Source organism: Brassica oleracea, chromosome C1, assembly GCF_000695525.1.
Source record: "Brassica oleracea var. oleracea cultivar TO1000 chromosome C1, BOL, whole genome shotgun sequence".
NCBI lineage: Eukaryota > Viridiplantae > Streptophyta > Magnoliopsida > Brassicales > Brassicaceae > Brassica > Brassica oleracea.
The window spans coordinates 17,920,593-17,935,147 of NC_027748.1; the positions used below are offsets into that span (position 1 = coordinate 17,920,593).

The 14,555-nt window shown below is 30.0% G+C and overlaps 2 long non-coding RNA genes across 4 annotated transcripts; one reads left to right on the forward strand and one right to left on the reverse strand.

Annotated features, from left to right (window-relative positions):
- Positions 1–6,494: 6,494 nt before the first annotated feature.
- On the forward strand, positions 6,495–7,084 carry LOC106302032. Of its 2 annotated transcripts, none has more exons than XR_001262319.1 (3): positions 6,495–6,595; positions 6,673–6,834; positions 6,992–7,084. It is a non-coding gene; the product is annotated as an uncharacterized LOC106302032 (long non-coding RNA). The 2 variants fall into 2 exon arrangements; XR_001262326.1 differs by having other exon boundaries at positions 6,673–6,828; positions 6,992–7,082.
- A 3,024-nt stretch (positions 7,085–10,108) lies between these two features.
- LOC106326574 lies at positions 10,109–12,448 on the reverse strand. 2 transcript variants are annotated; one of them, XR_001267274.1, is made up of 3 exons: positions 11,917–12,448; positions 11,338–11,605; positions 10,109–10,751 (listed from the first exon to the last, which is right to left on the reverse strand). It is a non-coding gene; the product is annotated as an uncharacterized LOC106326574 (long non-coding RNA). The 2 variants fall into 2 exon arrangements; XR_001267275.1 differs by having other exon boundaries at positions 11,338–11,716.
- Positions 12,449–14,555: the final 2,107 nt, after the last annotated feature.

Consider the following 14,555-nt stretch of genomic DNA (forward strand, 5'->3'; position numbering starts at 1 on the left):
TTTTTAACTTCAGATTTCAAAAATAGTAAGCTTTTTGTGATATTTGGCCATTGTTGTTCAAGCTTCATTGAGCAGCTAAAACGACGGCAACTGCGGCAGATTTCATGTATCACAACCACCACGAGCTACTTGTGTTGTGCCAAGGAAGATGAATTGCAGAATACGACGTGGAGGAGGAATCTGTGTGTGTTGATTTCACGGGGAGGAGAAGTACTGCGACAGTTTCGTGATCTAACTCAGCTCGAGATCAGCTGAGGTTCACCGGCGGTCAGAAACTCATCCACCATTCTTGCAAAGGTGGTCTGAAACTCAGTTAGAAAAATGGTGAAGAAGATGAAATAAATGAGTGGATCCTACTGATATGATTCAGTTATGTTTTAGTTAGAAATAAATTGAAAAGGTTAAAGAAAGTGTCCAAGTAGTAACATGTGACCTATAGTGTAACACAAACTCAAAATATGACTTAGGATGTAAATGACTATTTTTCTAATTACCCCACATTTTTCCCCTTCCACTCCTACCCTTTCTTTTTATATTAGTTTCCTTCAAACTGCAGACTCCACCTTCTCTTTCTTTCGTTATATTATTAAGAGTCATTTATGTGAATATACATAGAGAGATAAGTAATTAGGTAGATGGTATAAATTCAAAAGTATTTGCATCGATGTGCATGCAAAATGTGCAAAATGACTAAAGTCTCCTTAACGCTTTAAACCATTAAATAGCTGTAAGAAGAAATGTATCGATAGCATGATTTGGTAAATATAATCTTGTCAGATTAAACTATTTTCTTTTTTATTCTAAGCAGATTTTTTCTACCTATTTTACCAAACTTTTCTCCTTCCTCCGACTTGAGATCACATAATGAATATCCTCATTTTTCTCCTATCAATCGCTCTGATCTATTTCTCTGTCTACATCACCATGTTCTCCTATCAATCGCTCTGAGCTTTCATGCACCATATTTTCTTCTTTGAAGACCCAAAGAAAATTAAATTGGGTGTGCTTTTGTTTTGAATCGTCAACTCTCAACTGGAAGATGACCTAAACGAAAATGGGGATGATGAAAAAGATACAGAGAAAATAAATTAAAGAAAGTATGTATTAAAAAAAAAGAAGTTTGCGAATTAGATTAGATTGTTTTTCAGTTTCATATCTAGAAGTCTGACCTACATTATAGTGCATCTATAGGGGTATCTGCGGGATTATGAAAAATGTACAGTACACTTTCCATATCCTTAATTAAACTTTCTTTCTGCGTTATCTACTGCAATTTCTCTATTATTAAAACAGTTTCCAGACCCCACCATATTTTTAATTATAAAAAACAGTTCGCAGATTCCATTTTCATCTTTTTATTTTATTTTTTTCAAAGATTCTGGGACCCACCATTATTTTTTATTTTTCTTTTATTTTTTATCTGTACTCTTGTACGAGCAGATTTTTTTTCCATTTTTTTCAAATTTGTGTTTAAATTATTAATGATTAATATAGGTAAAAATTATAGAAACAAAAAAATTTATATTTAACTTAACATAATATTTTTACAAAAGTAAAATAACAAAATAAATTATTTTAATCAACAATTAATTTCAAAAATAAATTAATAAAATACATATATAAACTAAATTTTCTAACCTAAAATTTATCTCTTTTATATAAAGCGATCAAATTTAAAATAAGATATTTTCATTTTAATCAACAATTAATTTCAAAATTATTTATATAAATTATTTTAAAAACATTTCAATTTTTTTTTAAATAAAATCTGTATTTCAATAATATTTTAATCAAATAATATCAAATAATTTTATAAAATATTTTTCAAATAATATCAAATAATTTTATAAAATATTTCAATATTTATTAAAATTTTGGTTATATTAAAAATAATTTAATCTTTGTAAAAAATATCAAATTATATTCTTCATGAAATGAAGGATATATAATATTTTATATAAATTTGAAAATTTAATATTATATTTTATATAGATTTGAAGATTTAATATTGTTTTGTGGACTACTAGGACTACTAGAACTACTTTGGACTACCTTAAACTACTTTGAACTACTATATATTGCGCATATTTGTAAGAACTTTATATTTTTGGCTTATTATATATTTTTAGCAGATATAATTTATATATTTTGAAATTATATTTCTATATATGTGTTTAGATATCAAATTAGTCATGAAATTTTTAATATTTCTTAAGTTATTAGAACACTTGTTAATAACAGAGATGTTTCAAACTCAGATGACAGAGTTAGTAGTAAAGATCAATTACCTTCAACATTATCAAGTGAAGCTCTTATTTAGGAGAGTAAATCAATATGTGATGAAGAGAAAGGAGAAGCTCGAGATACTCTTTTTACTGACGTAGATCTACCTTAAACTACCTTGAACTACTATATGTTATGCATGTTTATAAGAAACTTAATTTTCGTCATATTATTTATTTATAGCAGATGTATCTCATATATTTTGTATTTATATGTTCATATATGTGTTTAATTAGCAAATTAGACATAAAATATGTTTGATTTGTAAAGTTGATTCAGAACTTCTCATTTTCATAGAAAAGTTCCTTATACTTTTATGACTAATGTCTTGATAGAAAAGGCCATAATGAGGTGAATAACACAAAATATATATTTTCTGAAATTGTTTTCTGTCATTGTGTTATATACAACCTAAAAATGTCTAAATACATTGGTATTACTTATAAATTTGAATTTTTGACGTGGTATTACTAATAAATGTAGAATTTCGCAAAAATATTACTATGAAGAAGGAAATATTACTACAATCTTGAGAACTACTAAGTACAAATATTTAAGCATTTGTTAGACATAAAATATGGTTAATTTGTCACGGTTTAAACATGTTTTTCCACCTAATATTTTTGTCATGATGTTTTAGGCATTTTTTTGTTTTTTTTTAATTTTAAAAATATTTTAGACAAGTTTTTTCTTTATAAAAAGACTTAAATTGCTGAAAATAAATCTTTAACAATCTTTAGTTTATATATTTTAAAATTATATGTCTGTATATGTGTTAAATATCAAATTAGTAATGAGATCTTAAATATTTTTCACTATCCCCCATTTTTCTTCCTTCCTTTCTTACTCTTTCATTCTTTATTATTTATTTTTTTCTTCAAAAGTTACAGGACCCATGCTACGCTTTTATTTTCTTTTTTTTTCTCAGGGTGGATCCCATCATATTTTCTCTAAAGACCAGGTTCTTTTCTTCCATTTCTTTTTCAATTTCTTTTAAAAAAATTCTTTTTAAAAATAATTATTAATGATTAATATTGCTAAAATTTATTGCAACAATTTTATAAATTTCGTTTTATCTTACTATAATATTTTTATAAATAACAAAAAAGTTATTTCAGTAAAATTTTAATCAATAGTTAATTTCAAAAATAAATTTCATAAAATATTTATATAAATATTTTACTAAACTAAAATATTTTTCTCTTTTATATAAAAGTTATCAAGTTTAAAATAAGAAATTTCATGTACGTTCGGGTTAATTGGGTCTAGAGCCTAATGAAAAGAATTGAATTTTCGAAGATTAATTGGTGATTAATTTTAGGGTTTTATTAAACTTATATATGAAATTTAGTTATGTAAATATACAAAATGTTATTATCAAGACAGCTCCGGGTTGATAGAATAGCCGTCCGTTTGAGCAAAGATTAAACAGAGAATAGAGGTAGGAAAGTCAATGAGATTCTGGAGAAAATTGAAATAAAGCTTTAAAATAGCCAAGATTTTAGGGTTCTGAATCCAAAGGTTATCACGAAAAAGAAGACTAAGATAATTGATGAAAAGGAAGATGAAGATGAAGATGAAGATGATGAGAGATTTTTGTAAATGAAAAAAAGTGAAAAAAGAGAGAGACCGTGATATGGATTCGGATAATCTAATTGAGTCTGGGTGGGGTTGAGTTAGCTAGGTTGGATCAGGTAAATGTTTAAGTTCATTAAGGGTGTTTTTGTAATTTTTGTAATTAAAAAGAAAAAGAAAAATATAATTTATCAGAAGTGGGGTATATTAGAATTTTTGTGAGAGGTAGTAGGGTAAATAAGAATATAGTCCCATAAAGATAGGCGTTATCTTCAGTTGTATCTTCATATAAAAAATCACCAAAATTAAATGAAATGAGTTCACAGATGGAGTTGTAGAGAATTTTTCGAAGATCTTGGATTGTAAGATTATCAGACCACTATTTTCATATGTTGATAGGCCGTAAGTAGTATCAAATGTGGTAACTGTTTGATTCATTTTGGAAGGGAGAGTAAATCTGATAAATAGAGAAACAAACCTTAGTTATAAATTCTTATTATATAAAATAGAGTTTGTTCTCTCCTTAGAGAGACACCTAGGATGCCACATAGGAAAGTCGGTTTACGCTCTGTCAACACGTGTCCCATTTTATCAGTGCGTTGCGTTTCATTTATTTCAATCGTTTCTAATATCTGGGCTTTCTGTTGAGTTTATTTTTTTTTTGTGTGTATGGACTGGGAAAGTGGTGGGTTGTGGTTGATGTAGTACAGGTCCGTAACATGAATAAGAAAACCCTAGACTTCTGGCTCTGGTGTTGTCTTCTCCTTCTTTGTTTCAGAAACTTTTCATATTCGTTTGAATCATATGTGGCATTGAAACGCATCCGTTTGTTTCTTCTTCATGATTAATCTCCATTACTTCAATCACCAAGATGTAGCCTTGAATGCATGTATGTTTTGATTACGAGTCGGTGAACCTGAACGTTGAAATAGGTCAGCTTTCTTTCTCTTACAATCATCTTATCAATCTGTTTAAACAGCAAAACACATTTTTCTGAGATATAGCTAACTCCCAACTCCCAAGTTTTCCTTTCCGAGTTGGAGTCCGGAAGATGTTCTTCGAAAGTTGAAGTTAGATTGCTGCGATTCTGGGAGTATAGATATGTTAGGCGTGGTGGTGAACTGATCATATCAGTCGATATGCTTTTGATTGATTGGAAGGTGAGTTTGTTGTTATGCTCTTGATAATAATGATGCAATTGCAGGTGAACTATCGTGAAAATTACGAATCTGTTCTTTAATAATTTCATTAGCCATCTATGATCTGTTTTGCTATTCTGATATATTTCCAATCATTTTTTCTGGGAACTCTCATGCCAGCCACCGTGAATGCTAGCCGTGTTCCAACCTTCCGACCTCATCTCACGGCAGAGCGATATATTCTATCACCGGATTTGATGTGGCTCTGTTGTAATCCAAACTTCAGGTTGTCCGACTCCTCCCTTTTGGTTCGGTTCGGTGATGCAACCTCCTTAAGTAATTCATTATTTCATATTTAGCCCTCCAATTTATTCATATTTATTGTAAATAATATGTTCATTGCATAATCACATTTTTAAAATTGCAGGGATGTTTTTGTGACCTTGAGTATGTTCGACTCAAACACAGTTTCGTTTCACAAAAGACTCGAAGCCATGCGTGGTGATCCAAGAAAATGGTTGGAGGTATTAGTTATTATTTCGATTGAAAATCTTCTCATGTGATATAAATAACAGCTCCAAATATTTTGTCAATACATTCATGAAATTTTATCATGCAGGTCGTCTCTATCTTAATGCCACTTCAGGAACACACATTTATTTCGATAAGGAGACTAATGTTGGAGAGAGCTACTTTTACAAGTGAGTAGTATGATGGTTTTATATGCATTAGAATATTTTTTATATAAGGTTTTTATATTTAGGTAGGTTGGTCTCCACTTATGAAGCACGGGAACGGCAATTCACTGCCGTCTCACGTACCAGCTGCGCTTCTGGGACGGGGACGTGGTGGGGACGGCTTGGGGACGTTTCCTAAATGTTTTAGAGACAGCGGGGACGGCAAATGTTTTTGGGGACGTGTAGCTAGGTTTTGGAAACGTTTCTGATGTAAATCCAGTATCTATTTTTACATTTATTATGTCATAGTTTTGGAAAGCAGTTGAAAAACAAGGAAACACGTCCTTCTATAAAAGATTAGGGTTACAAAGTTTTAATCTATCTTTTCTTAATCTTAAGCAAACTCTTATTCTCTTTCTATCTTCTTCATCAATTGTCATTTCTCCACGTCTAAGGAAAATTACAAACTCTATTTTGTGTTTGTCAATTCTTACGTATGTGTGTTGTTTAGTTTATATATACTTCTCACTTTCCATGCTTTTCAAGTTACGTACGAATTATGTTACATATGTCTTTTATTTTGAGTTTTATGTTTTGTAATACGTATTTTGTTTTGTCTATATACAAGCTTCCAACGTTTTTATTTTATATGAGAATATGATTTGGTTTATATTATGATTTGATATAATATATATATATATATATATATTTTATAGATGTACCCATGCCGTACCCGTATCCATAAATTTTAAGTTTAGCCGTTTCCCGTCTCCGTATCTGTCCCCGTATCCGTTCCGGTGCAACATAGTTCTCCACAGAACTGGGCTTCCCTCAGCCGCTCCACTGCTGAGGGGATATGCTAAGGTTGCGACTCTAACCATATCTGAGCGTAATGAGTTTATAATCACAGCTCTAACTCAGGTAATACATCTTCCCTTAATAATTTTAAAATTGCATGTGTGGCACCATCGATATGATTCTGGTCATCCTACATGTAGGATATTGATTTCATATGCACTGGGAAAGTGACAAGCAGCAAGATAGAGAAAATGATGATGTTCTGTTGCTTGCTCTGATTGTACCAAAAAAAAACTGCAGCGCGCCGTTGTCGACATGGAAGGGAAAACATGGAAGGAAAAACATTCACCTTTCAGGTCAGGGTCAGTACTTACAACTTCACGTCTAATCATCAGACTTTCACCGTCGCATCCTCAACGAACGTGAACGCGTACCACACCCTGACTTTGTTAATAATGCAAGTTTTGTTATGTTTCTTATAAGTCATACAAATAACTATAGTTTATTCGATATGATCAGGGAGGCGACAACAACAATGGACCTGCAGGTGATGACACAGTCGTTGCTAAGGTTGAAACTGGTGGAAGTAGTGAGCAGTCAGCATCAAATACGGGAACAGCCCCGACTGGTGATGAGCAGAAGACTCCTCCCGAGAATGCATCTTTGAAGATGGACGCAGTTTTTCCCTTTTTAAATAATGCTATCGCATCAGTTTTCGTGGACGAGTTTGTTATTTTCTTAAACATCTATGTTTGACACGGACGATCTTTTTAATAACTAATTAATTTTTATTACGATTTTACACCTATGTTTAAGTTTATCAGCAGAATAAAATAATCTGGCCATGTACGATGTTTAATTGGTAAGGCTTTATTTTTCTCTCATCGTTAGTATGGCCACTAAACTGATAATAATATTTTATTGCTTGCCTGTTGTCATATTTTTTGGTAAATTAATAAAGTCAGTCGAGACCATGAACTCAGAAGGTTTGCATGTATTCCGGAAAGAAAGGTGGATGTCACGATGAGAGAAAAATAAAGCATGATCAATATGGTTGATACAAGAGAAAAACCACAGAAAAAGCGCTGGTGGAAAGAAACATATCCCCTTTTAACATGAAAAAATTCTTTATATATTTTTTTTTGATCAACAAATTCTTTATATATAATGCTGTAAAATCACAAGAAATGATGTAATACCACGTCCAATTCTTCGTATATAACTAAAATATAGATTACTTAACAAAATAAAATCATCTTAAACCTTTTAACATGAAAAAAAAAACCATATTATAAAAAATAACAAGTATATTTATCTTTTTAAAAAAAATCATAACTAATTTTTAAATAACATGGTTTATTTAGTTTTCAAATACAATAACATGTACAAAATTAAGTAATATGTATACTTTTAAATAATAACAGTTTATATTGAATAATACTCTAAGTACTACTTTAATTATTTGTTAATTTTTATCCCGCCCGTAGGGCGGGCTGGCCCTAGTCAGTTATATAATAAACTGTAAAAAGATCTGAAACATAAGAACAATGAGTAATTAAAATTCTTCATTACTAATTGTTGTCGACATAAATGATAAACAAACGGGTGTTCTGACGTTGCTACTTTATGATTTATTAAGAAGGACTAGAGATTTTACCGCGCGTACTGTTTGTCTATAAACATTATATAATATTAAAGTTAAATATAACTTAAACCTTAGATTTTTTTTAAAAAAAATTAAGTATGTTTTCAAAATATTATATCATTTATTTGTTTCGAAATATTTTATTTGCTGAAAATATCATTAATTTATGTTAACATATTAAATGTTTCTATTAATCTTTTAGTAATCATGTTTAAATCTTAAAATTTATAATAGTCTACATTTAATAAAATAAAAATGTTTTCTATTATTTTATGTATATTATATATTTTTTATAGATCATCTGATTGATTTTAAATTATTTTTTGAAATATAGGTAAATAACCTTTATTTCATATAAATATATAATTTTATAAATATTTAATAATTTTAAATACTTAAATCTGTAAATTTTGATGACCAATAAAATGATTCAGTAATTCTTTAAGTTTTGAAGCCATAATTTATTTTCAATAACCTTTTCTGGTATTTATTTTTTTGTAAATAATTATTTGTTATAAAAATGTGAAATATGTAGTGGATTTCAGGATGAACCAATTCCATATTTAGTTACTACATAAAAGTACTTTGGATAGATTGCATTACACATATGCAGATATATTAGTCATCGGTAAATTTTAAAAAATTATAACCTTGGAATATTGTTTGTATATTACAATAGAAACTTATTTCCACTATTCTTAAGCTTACGAAGGTGTTGGAATAGGAAGATGTAATTTAGATTTTTTCTAAAAATTGTAAAAAATTCTCAATGCATTAATTGATGATGGTTTAACCTAAATTCTTATAAATAACGATGGAAAAATCTAATGGTATATTGATAGATTGAAGGTAACAATTAAGAAAATGTAAATGCGATTTACTGAGAATCAAAAGCAGCTCTAAACAATTTATTAAATTCATAAATGTTTATCTTATAATTTTGTGATTAAAACATATTTAAGATTATTTCTATTTTATATTGACATAAATGTTTTTCTTCATGTATTTAAAATTTATTATATTTTAATATTTAATTAAAATATTATGTGTTAATTTTCAAAAACTTAACCTAGATATTTAGTTAATTTCTTCTGTGTCCTTTTTAGTCATTTTAAACTGATTTTAAACCTTTTTGGTTTTGAGAAATTGATTTTAACTTTATTTTGACATAATTATTTTTGAAAGTTAGTGTATGTAATTTTGTCGTATATCACAAAATATAAGAATTTATGGTTAACTAATGTAAATTTAAATACTTTTAATTGTTTTTTGGAAATTTTCTTTTTTTTAATTTTTTTCTTTTGAAAATAGTGAAATTCTGACTTGTACTCTTTTTTTTTTCTCATAATATTTTCTCTTTAGTGAGAGTTTAGGAAGTTTAACTTGTTTTAGAGAAGATATATTTGAATTTTACATAAACCTAATATGTTTTTTTTTGTAATAATACCAATAGAAAAAGGGTAAAACTAATCAACGCTTCTATTTGCCGACAAAAAAAATCAACGCTTCTATTTTAATTTTTTGGTTAGTAATCCTATGTTCACATTGTTGTTAAGCCAAACATAACAACCAAGTCCATAAACAATTATTTCTGAATTTATTAATAGAAGAATTCATACTAGCTAATGGTTAAACATGTATATTTCTTCTATATTTTATAAGTAATATTATTGATCAATATGATTAATATTCAAATTTCTATATCCTAAGTACACTACACAGTTTAAAATTTTATTTAGTTAGATATGAGTTGAGGTAAGATATTTGATAATCCAGTTTGTACAAATGATAAGAAGCTAATGACTTTGAAGATGATGACAACCAGCAAGAAGAACATGTCTTAATAAGGAACTCAAGTTTGTATGATACGCGCAGATTCTAAACTTCAAGATTGATATTGCTGCAGTATGATCCAAGTATTTTGTCTTTTTTTTCATTCAATCCTCGACGACCAAAGGAAAGACACAAAAAGGTAATGTAAAAAGCTGTAAATCATCATAGTATTCCATATACTGTATTAAAGTGAAATTGTACAACACACATGCTTGTGAACGGAATACCTTAACTTCAGAAATCATTATTCACTACTTTAAGAAATGCAAAAACAAAAAGATCAAAAATAGTTTAGATAAAATTCTGCTAGATTCCCTCGTGTCCCTTTGTTATTGCTGCTCAGCCTGCTCCAGTCCTACTCCAAGGTGGATCTAGGCGACACACACTACTTGCCAAGCTTTTCAAACGTATGATACATCACTGGTCTACCCTCTTCTCCTAGAGACTCAAATGTCCTCTCTCTAAACCCATAATCTTCCAAGTATACACTAATTTCCGGCTTGTACACGCTCACAGCGACACTCTACAGAGAATTTGTTGGAATCAAAGCAAGAGAGAAGCCTTCTCACCAGCTGATTCAGCTGGATAGTGTTGAAGTCATAACCCACAGCTTCAAAGCGACAGTAGCTAACCGCATCTTCAGTGGTCAAAGATGAAGAAAAATGGAAATCTCGAGCTTGGCAAGATCGTTCCCGGCACAAAGATTGCTTCATAAATGAAAAGGAAGGAATGTACCTGGTTTTGGCATGTATCCTTGTAGAATAAACTTGATCGTGTTTAGTTACTCTTTTGCAACAACAACTACAAATTACAAAGAGATTTTAATTGTTGAATGCGCCACAAATCTGTTATATCTACATACCTCCCAACTTGAAGGTTCGTACCTGAAATAAGTGAGACGTATTTTCCAGCCTTTTGGTATAATATTGGCTGAATACAAAAATATGAAAAATGGAAAAACAAAAGGGTTTAAAGATGCTTTATTGTTTAAAGATAATCCAGCATGTCTCCTTCAATTGATTTCATGAAGTAGCCATCGCAGATCTGAGACTTAGGGATCATTTTCAAGAATCTGCTGAGAAAATTATGAAATTTTTGGAGATTTTATGAAATTTTTGGAGATTCAGAAAGAATCACCAATGTTTATTGAATTTAACTTTATGCCTGAAAAATTGAAATTTAATATTACATGTAACGAAAATAGAGAATACAAATCATTATACGACTACATGAGGAAACAAAATAATGATTCTAAGCTAAATCAATCTGACAAAAAAAATGATATTCTTCAAGAGGAGAAGATGAAAGCAATAAGATGATGTCGCCATATGCAACAAAATAGGACATCACCACATATTAAATCAAATCGAGCAAAGATTTACATTACCTAAACCGGAAACAGGAAGTTAGGCTGGAAGGAAAGTGTTCCCAAACTCAATCTGCTGTTGATCTCATCATCACCTTCTTTCTTCTTATCAGACTTATTCTTTCTGCTGACAGTAAGATGAATTTAATTTCTCGAGTGAAGCTTCTTGCTTGCTCCTCTCCATATAGCTTCCTCCTCTACTGAAATTATTCTCATACAACTGCGCATCCACAATCTTTCTTTTTTTACTCTTTTATTTCTTGCTCATCTTACTTTATAACTTTCTCACCTCCAATTCAGTGAAACGAAAAATTGTACAATTGGATAATCAGGCGTACAATTCCATGGTAAATCGGAAACAAAGAGATTGAGTGCTGGAGTATAAATAATAAAATAATACCTAACCGGGCCTCGTGGTAAAGGAACCTCGGCTGAGGTGCTCCGCCGTCACGACTTCGAGCTCCGGCCACAGCGGATTTAACATCTCTTCCGTTGGGGCGCTGGACCCCCTACGGGCATAGTTGGGAATGTGGCTGCACAGATACCAGAGTTACCAAAAAAAAAAAAAAAAAAAAAAAAAAAAAAAAAAAAAAATTATACCTGACTTTCAGAGGTAGAGAACAACAAATCGTCTTGTGGTTATGAATCTAGAGTCGAGGGTTCGTATTTTAGATAACTCGGCTCGGATAACAATAGTTAACGGACCCGTTTTATCATCAAGGGGTTTATATAAGAGGAGAAACAAAGGAAGGTGGAAGGAAATTCTAATGAAGATAGGAGTAAAGATCATAATTGAATGAGCAAGAGCGGGGTGAAATAACTACAGAGAGAATTGCAGAGTTTAGAAACAGAGATGGTGAATTGGAGGAGTGGGAGTTTAGGGCTACGAACATTCTGCTTAAAAAAAAGAGATGGGCTATTTAATAGAAGGCTACTTTGACGGCTAGGGTTTTCAAAAAAAGTTACTGATCAGGAAAAAAAAAAATGAATAATTGAAAGGCCATGATTACATGAAAAAGAACCTTTGCAGCCGCTTTACTACGGCATGTTCACTTCGCAATATTACCTACAGAGATCGGAATGCAATATTGAGAGGAAGAGCTTTATTGATTGAGGAGTTGGTGGGGAAGATGAACTTAAAAGCACATACTGAGAGAAATTGAATCGATAAGTAACTTAGTCACTTAAACTGAAGCCCAGACGTGAAGCAAATAAAGCCCACACGTTAGCCCACTATAAATAAAAGAAAAACGTGTCCAAACGAAATGAGCTGATTGGATGATTATTTTTAGTGACGTGGACAGGCTAGAATCTCATCATATTGATCTTTTAGTATTGTGATTTTTAAAGTTAAAATTCCTTAACTAAGATTGTTTTGGATAAAAACTTCCAAACTAAATATTTAATGGAAAAAACTCCAAACTAATTTTATTTTAAGAATTAAAGCCTATGTCTGCAGTGTCAGTCAAAAATAACACCACTATAGTTAAATCTTTAGTTTAGGGAGTTTTTACATTTATTAAACATAGTTGAGAGTTTTACCATTAAATATTGTTTTAAAATCAACACTATATATGTATAAATTGAAAATGTAAAAAACCAGAAATATAATAAAAATTATGTATTTACCATTGAAGATCTAAAAATCCAAAATATGAAAAAAATATAAAAATATTATAACTTATCTAAAATTAGTAACTTAAATTTTCAAAATTAGCATTTTAAAATTTTATTCAAATAGATGAGTATGATTTGTTTTAAAATCAACACTATATGTGTATAAATTTAAATTTAAAAAAACCGGAAATATAATAAAAATTATGTATTTAGCATTAAAGTCCTAAAAATCCATAAATAAAAAATATGTAAAAATATAAAAGTATAATAACATTATCCAAAGATTCGTAACTTAAATTGTCAAAATATTTTCGATCACGCAAAGGATTATCCGATTACTGAATATTGGGAAAATACCACGAATCTATTTCGCAACTTTTGAGATGAAGGCAAAACCTATATGGTTGGCACTGCTCCTTCAGTTAAGGTTAGCTTCAATTCCATCCTTTGGGATTAAAGTTCTTTTTGGATGTAATCCTCTGTTTTGATAATTTTTATTATATTTTTTTGGTTTTTTACATTTTCAATTTATAGATATATAATGTTGGTTTTAAAACAAATCAAACTCATATATTTACAGAAAATATTTAAAATTCTAATTTTAAAATTAATTTTATTATAGTTTGAATTTCTTTTTGGATTTCTTAAATCATTAATGGTAGAACCCCTCAACTAGGTTTAGTTAGTGTAAAAACCCCTAAACTAAAGATTTACCGGTAGTATTGGTAATTTTGACCAGCACTGTAGATAAATGGTTTAATCCATTAAATAAAATTAGTCTGAGAATTTTTGTACTAAATACTTAGTTTGAGAATTTTTCCCCATTGGATTATAAATTGTTTTTCCTATAAAAGTGATGACATCAGCGAAAGTAGAAGTTGGGTTTGCTATCTCCAAAAGAATGAAATTTATCTGAGAAGAATTTTAAGAAAAAAAAATCGAGAGCATTGGAAAGTACACATGCAGATCAGCACTGAGAAACAAATACTTAGGGTCACATATTGGGGATTGCTTAGGTGTACGCATAAGCTTGATCAGGTGTAGCGCTGAATAAAAAAATTGGATATTACGCGGGAATTATAAAATTTTGGATATTAGAGCAACTTCATTGGAGGTTTCCTGCTCCTAGGTTCTTAAAATGCATGTATGTGTATATATATATTATATATGTGTATGTAATTGTGGGGTTCTAACCTTTACGGGAAACTCAACCGAAAGTTTCTTGCTTTTACGCATGAATTAAGCGGGGTTTTTTGCTTGTTTTATCCAAAAATACTAAAATAATAGATATATGTTACACATGCGACATAAGCGTACTGATATTGAATGGGATGAAGGTCTGAGCTCTATATTATATCATCAAGTTTCCAGGTTCAAGGGTAGGAGAAACATTTTTTGTCTTTTTTTTAATGAATTTGAAAAGATGATTCTGCCCTCGTCTTCTACATTAACTTCTGCGCACTGACCTAGTTTCCGCTGTTCTTCATTTTTCCCCTTCAATTTTGCTATTTTACATGATTTATTCTGGTTTTACCCATACATATAGCATACCTATGATAATAACTGCGATTTCGAACTTAAAATTTTGAAATTTGCAAGCTTTTCTAATTTGTTCAACTCGT